The 6,416-nt window shown below is 53.6% G+C and overlaps 4 non-coding genes and 1 pseudogene across 4 annotated transcripts; 2 read left to right on the forward strand and 3 right to left on the reverse strand.

Annotated features, from left to right (window-relative positions):
- Nucleotides 1–3,582: 3,582 nt before the first annotated feature.
- On the reverse strand, nucleotides 3,583–3,654 carry TRNAG-UCC. The gene has a single exon. It is a non-coding gene; the product is annotated as a tRNA-Gly (tRNA).
- Nucleotides 3,655–4,059: 405 nt separating this feature from the next.
- On the reverse strand, nucleotides 4,060–4,131 carry TRNAD-GUC. Its single transcript has one exon. It is a non-coding gene; the product is annotated as a tRNA-Asp (tRNA).
- A 143-nt stretch (nucleotides 4,132–4,274) lies between these two features.
- LOC121171536 overlaps nucleotides 4,275–6,416 on the forward strand; it is a 6,296-nt pseudogene continuing 4,154 nt past the window's right edge.
- Nucleotides 4,697–4,779, forward strand: TRNAL-CAG. Its single transcript has one exon. It is a non-coding gene; the product is annotated as a tRNA-Leu (tRNA).
- On the reverse strand, nucleotides 5,751–5,822 carry TRNAE-CUC. The gene has a single exon. It is a non-coding gene; the product is annotated as a tRNA-Glu (tRNA).

Consider the following 6,416-nt stretch of genomic DNA (forward strand, 5'->3'; position numbering starts at 1 on the left):
CCACTGGACTCAGAACTCCAACCATGGAGAGAATTGCAGGTTCCATGGTCTGACTGTGGAGTGCATACATCAGAGCTGGCCTCCTCAGTGGCTTAGATGGAGCAGTGAACAATACATCCAGAGGGACATGGAGGGTATGGTGGTACATTGGAGTCTGCAGAGAACACCTGGTACCATAGCAGAGGATGGAGGACAGAACAAATTGATCAACTACCCCAGCAAAGAGTTGACAGTGAATACTTGGGCAAACTGACTCTAAGGTGGATTCTGGAGAGATTTTATCATGATTGGTGTGGCGAGATCTACAGCAGTTCAGAACTATTGGACTAGCAAAACCTCTTGAGTAGGACCCTCGGAGCATGCCTCACATTGGTGACCCTGGGATGGTTGGCAGGCTGGGTGTGGCTTCTCCCTTTATCTCATTCCTTCCCCCAGATACAGGAAGGAAAAAGGAGAAGTGGAAATAATGATCTCACCTACTTCCTTTCTGCCCTTGACCCTTTGCACCCTAATCAACTATATAAAATTATCAAAAATAAAATTTTATTTTTTAAATGTTAAGGGTGCATGCCTATATAGACCACCAATCAGAGTGAAAAAGGCTGAGAAATAGGGGAAAGTGGATGAGATCACTGTTTCCAATTTCATTTTCTTCTTCCTATATCTAGGGGAAGTGGAGAGAGGAGAAGCCACACTCAACAACCCAACCGCCAGTATCCAGAGATGGAGGATGGCCACCCAATATCATCTCAGGGTCCCCAGTGTGGCACATACTCTGAGGGATTTAATAGTTATGAAATGCTGTTGACTTCATTGCTCCAAGGATGCAGAAATCCTTCCAAAGTCCATTAGTTGACACAGTCCTCTTAGAGTCTCCATTCACCCAGATATTTGCTGTTAAAGCTTGGCTGGGTGAGTTGTTCAGTTTGTTCTACCTTCCATCCTCTGTTGTGGAACTAGATGTCCTCTGTAGGCCCCAGTGAACTGCCATATCACCCATGTGCATATGCATCTGGGCATGCCTTCCAATTCTCCCTCTAAGTCCCTGGGAAGGCCCAGTTCTGACACATTTACTCCACAGTCAGACCACAGACCCTGTGATTGACCCCATGGTTGGAGTTCTGAGTCCAGTTTAGAGGTGACCCCAGAACTGACTTCTGATGTGCCAGTCTGTAAAGAGTCCAGCTCAGTCCATCACTCATATCAGCCCAGACCCACACTGATGGTTGCAGTTGCCTAGTCAATTCTGTCTCCAGCCCCATCTCTTATGCAAACCAATGGATGCTGTGGCCTAGCCCAACCCTACCCACCAAATGTTTGGCCCTCATGCGTACCAGCAGGAACTGCAGCCCAATTAGCTTGATCTCCAATTACCCTCACCAGGCCCACCCCCAGCGCTAGGTCCTATACATGCCAGTATGTGCAGCAGACTTGTCTGGTCTGCCCCATGTCCTGTTTGGCTTTTGTACATATCAGTGAATGCTGCAGCCTAGCTCAGCCCAACCAATCCCTCTATCCGGCCTGCACTTATGCTGCTGGGTGCTATCACCTGTCTAGCCAGGTCTACTCCCAACCCTGGTGCTCACTGGTGAGAGCTGCAGCACATCAGAGCGGTGCCCACAGTTTCCTTAACGAGTCCTACTCCCAGCCTTTTCCAGCACTTTCCAGGTGATTCTGCAGTCTATCTTGAAAGGACTTACCTCTAGTCCCAGCACCTGCTAGCTGATGCTGTGGCAAAGCCCAAACCAATCTACACTTACTCTGGCTCATGCATGCAGTAGTGGATATGATCACTTAACACAGCCTGGTTTACCCCCTAACCCAGCTTATACGCAGGCCAACAGGTGTTGCAGCCCTGCCCAGCCTGGTCTGTCCCCAGTCCCAGTTCTCATGCTCACCAGCTGGAGCAGCGGCCCAGCAGGGACTCCTTGATGCCCCCTCATGGACCTGCTAGTCCCCTGGATCTTACATGTGCTGATGGGTGCTGCAGCCCAGTCTGGCATGGCCCTAGCACCGTGGCATTCACCAGCAGGTGCTGCAGCCTGTCCCAGCCCATCCAACCCCCAGTTCCAGCTCATGTCAGTGGGTGCTATAGCCTAGCCCAGCCCAGCCAGACACCAGTCTGGTAAACTCACTGGTATTGTGGCCAAAGCTGTCCTGCCAGTGGATGCTGTGAAGTGGCTCAGCCTGGCCTGTCCCCAGACCTGATGCACATATATTCCACGGGATACTGTAACCTGGCCTGGTCTGAGTTGCTCCCAGTCTTGATTTTGAGCTTACCTGCAGGGACTGCATCCTGACAGACGAAATACCCAAGCTCCTCTATCAGATCACCTCCCCATGGCAAATCTTATGCATACTGGTGGGCCTTTGGCCTAGTTTGACTTGGCCCACCCCCTGTTCTGGCAGTACAGCGGTCAAGTGTCATTTGAGTTCGGGATCCTCTAACACCCTGTTAAAAATGTTACACTCCTTACCCATATGGTGATAGTTTTGTGATTTCATTTCTCTCCTAGAGTCAAATGTACTGAAGTAGTCAGGCTTCAGTGAGTCCCTGGCTGGAACGTCTTTATCTCCTTCCAGGTTTATATTTAGGTAGAAGTTTGGCCCATGTAGGCCTGCAATTAGGATAGGGAAAGTCACGTACGGAGGAAGGTGGGTAGAAAAAATGTCTCCTGTCTCTCCTCCTCTCTGTAGATCTGACTTTCCAATAAATAAATAAATCTTTTCAAAAAAATAACACAAACTTGGTGACTTAAAATCAAATAAAATTATTCTCTGTTGTGGAAACTTGATGCGTCTTGAATGGTGGTGTAAAACTGTGTCTTCCCCTCCTGTGTGGGTGCCAGTTGTTAGACTTAAGGTCCACCCTAATTGAGGATCACGTAGAGATTCTCAACTAACTACAAGGTCCCATTCAAGAATGTTTTCAATTGCAAGCATCTCCTTTTCTCACAGCCACGGTGGGTGGAGGGAAGGGAATATGGGTTGGTGGTATGCAGGTGGGTGTGCCCACCTGACACTGACTACCTGTGACAGCGAATGTGTGTTATGTGAGCGCATGCGTGGGTGTGTAGGCGAGCCTCAGTGATGCTTTGCAAATTGTCCATGTGTTCATGGGTGACCACAGGTGTGTGCAGTTCTGCTTCTGCTGTGGTTATGTGCAGGTTGGCGTCACTGGTGTAGCTCTTGCAGGTCACAGACGGAGTGCACGCTCAACAGTGTGGAGACCCACGACTAGCAGGAGCGACAGCAAAGGTGGCCCGTGAGGAGCAAAGGACGGTAGAGACAGACCTGTGGAGCTTGGACAGGAGTGTGGAGCAAGGTTGCATTAGCCAGCAAGGTGAAGAAATGTCATTGAATCCAGACCACAGCAGGGAGAGAGTTAAATCCTTACCAGTAGACCAGCAATGATACCAGGTGAGGAGATTTGGAACATGGGTAATGGAACCTAGCACCTGGCCCAAGATGCTGCCGAAGTAGATTAACTGTTACTTGTTCACGATCCTAGTTTTCTGGGTGTCTCCTTGACTAGGGAATGCACATAGATTTAGCCATAATCTCTGCCAAAAGAAACTTAGTTGCGTTGGCCGGGAATCGAACCCGGGTCAACTGCTTGGAAGGCAGCTATGCTAACCACTATACCACCAACGCCGCAAGTTATTTGTACCAGTCTCGCCAATCCTGTCCAGCTCACCAACCTCTTACCGTCATTGCCACCTTACTTGGCAACGCAGGGCAAACAGCAGCCCAACAACCGGAACTTTGCTGCCACTCAAGGACGCCCGTGCCTGTGAACCTCAGCACAGCTGCTGGATCCACGAACGCACACTCCCTCCAACTCTGCATCTGTCCAAATACCGCTCTCTAGGCATTGCCGTCCAAATACATGGTGTAACCAGAAAAGGTCCCTCATTTCTCCGGCCCACCAAGTGCTTGCACAAAAGGCTACCATCCCGCGACCCAACAAGGCAACACAAGCAGGGACCGTGAGCAGTAGTGACCTCTGATGTGTCCTGCGTCTTTACAGATAAGCTGCCAGTAAAAACAATCAGCAGCCTCCCCGTCGGGGAATCGAACCCCGGTCTCCCGCGTGACAGGCGGGGATACTCACCACTATACTAACGAGGAGAACAGACAAAAGTAGCAGAGTATTTGAAACATCCTAGGCTGGAGGTAACCAGTCCCCTGCATTGCATTGGGTCTTTGCTCGAATTGCTAAATAACGCCAATCCCCTTCTTTGCTGCCAGCGCCACCCATACTTCCATGACACATGGCATCCTCAATCCCACGTAGAGCACAGACCGTGTGCTGCAACAACAACAACAACAAAACAATCCGCACCCAGTTGCATGGATCCAACAACGCAGAACACCTGGATGAAGAGGGAGATAAGGAAGTGGAGCGAGTAGGAAGGAATATGAAAAAGGACCAGGAGGAAAGCGCAGAGGTTGAGGAGGACGACCGGACGGCAACGAAGAGAAGGCAATGGTGGTTAGGGCAGAGGTGCAGGTGGGGCCTGCAGCAGGTGCCGCGTCCACACCCGGCAGTGCTGCCGTCCAGGGCCGGGCCAGCACAGGCGCTAGCGGCCTTCTCCGAGAACCGTGCGCCTGAGTCACAACTCAGCAGGCTGTCAGATCAAACCCACAGCTCATAAAATCATCTAAGGTGCATGGCTGATTCTATGGCACCTCCGTCAGGATGGCCGAGCGGTCTAAGGCGCTGCGTTCAGGTCGCAGTCTCCCCTGGAGGCGTGGGTTCGAATCCCACTCCTGACAGGTCTTCCCTCATTTTGGTCCATTGCAGCTGACCTGACTGCGGGACTCCTCCGAGGCACCAGCTAGGCTATTCTTGCAACGACAGTCCCTCACAAAAGACCCAGCTAACACATGCCAATCATACCTTCCACCGTCTCACCACAGATATCCTCAAACCCTGGACCTCACCCGGGACCACTAATTTTCAGTACGTTGCTCTGCGTCCTCCTGGCTCCCTACTATCTCTTTCTCCCCGTACGTTCAACACTGCGACCACCCTCTGCCTCTCTCTCACACAACACCCATGTTCCTGTGTGCCCCGCAAGGTCCCAGAGCTGCGGAAGACAGTCACTGTGAGAGCAGCCCGCATCTGCACCGCCCCACCACCCGGCCTTTTGCCTATGGCCACCAAGGCTCTGCAATGTGCCCCAACCGGCAGGTGCAGACTCCGCCAGGAGCGGGGAAAGTGGCCTTGTGGAGGGCTCTAGGCTGGCCTGCACAGGCACCTTGCTGCGACAGCATCCCGGGGCAGGGAGGGGGCGGAAGGAAAGGGCGTGAGGAGACAGGTTGCGGTGTCGGGTGTACGGTGCGTGCGTGGCTTGGGTGGGGTGAGGGGAATGTGACTTTTGCAGAGAGCGACAGGTAAATGCCTGAGGGCGTGAGCGGTGATCCGTGGGTGCGGGCTGTCTGCAGTGCGCGCTGCCCTGGTTAGTGCATGCGCGACCTCGTTCGCGCGCCCCCAGTGCGGTTGAGTGGAGGAGAGTTGTGGGCTATCTGTTGCAATGGAGAAAAGTTACTCTCAGCTTTGTGCAGCTGGCAGAGGTAGAGTGGAAAGGGAACCCGAGGAGGGAAACGGAACAGCCCGAATCTGACTAGCAAAATGCAAACGGTGGGATGTTGTGAGTGGAAGAAAACGTGCAGGAGAAATGAACCGCAGGAATAAATGCAGGGGGAAGTCAGGAGCTTGACAAGATATCACGTAAAAGTGAGACTTCCCTGACCGGGAATCGAACCCGGGCCGCGGCGGTGAGAGCGCCGAATCCTAACCACTAGACCACCAGGGAACACATGCACAACGCAACAAACACCTGCTCCCTGTGCCAGCCAGATCCTGCTGCACAAGGCCCACGGCCGGGACCACAAGCCTGCTGCTGCTGCTGCTGCTGCTGCTCTTACTGCTGCTGCTGCTCTTACTGCTGCTGCTGCTGCTGCTCTTACTGCTGCTGCTGCTCTTACTGCTGCTGCTGCTGCTCTTGCCGCCGCCGCCTCCAGGGCAAACACACTGCCGCCCCGACGCCGCCCTGGCCTGCGACAGGCGGGTGGGCGCTGCCAGGACCAGAAGGCGAACCGCGTCCACCGCCGGGAAGGCAGCTGCTCACCGCCGCACCAACAACGCCCCCGCCACCAGCAGCCTCTCCACCCCGCCCGCCTTGCCGAGCTCGCCAAGCCTCGGCCCGGACCCCGCCCCGACGGGTCCTCCCTCAAGTGGGTCACTGGAGATTTTCTCCCGAAGGGGTCCAGCAGGAGAGGCCGCACCCACAGGCGCGGTCCCACACTAGCCGCCTTCTTATCATTCCCGCCCTGTGTTATGCACCGAGTCCACGCCCACACAATAGGGGAGGGACACCCTTTCAGGTCGGGATCAAATGCTTCCTGAG

The sequence above is a fragment of the Ochotona curzoniae genome, unplaced genomic scaffold, assembly GCF_017591425.1.
Source record: "Ochotona curzoniae isolate NIBS_2020 unplaced genomic scaffold, NIBS_Ocur_1.0 scaffold_2683, whole genome shotgun sequence".
Taxonomy (NCBI): Eukaryota; Metazoa; Chordata; class Mammalia; order Lagomorpha; family Ochotonidae; genus Ochotona; species Ochotona curzoniae.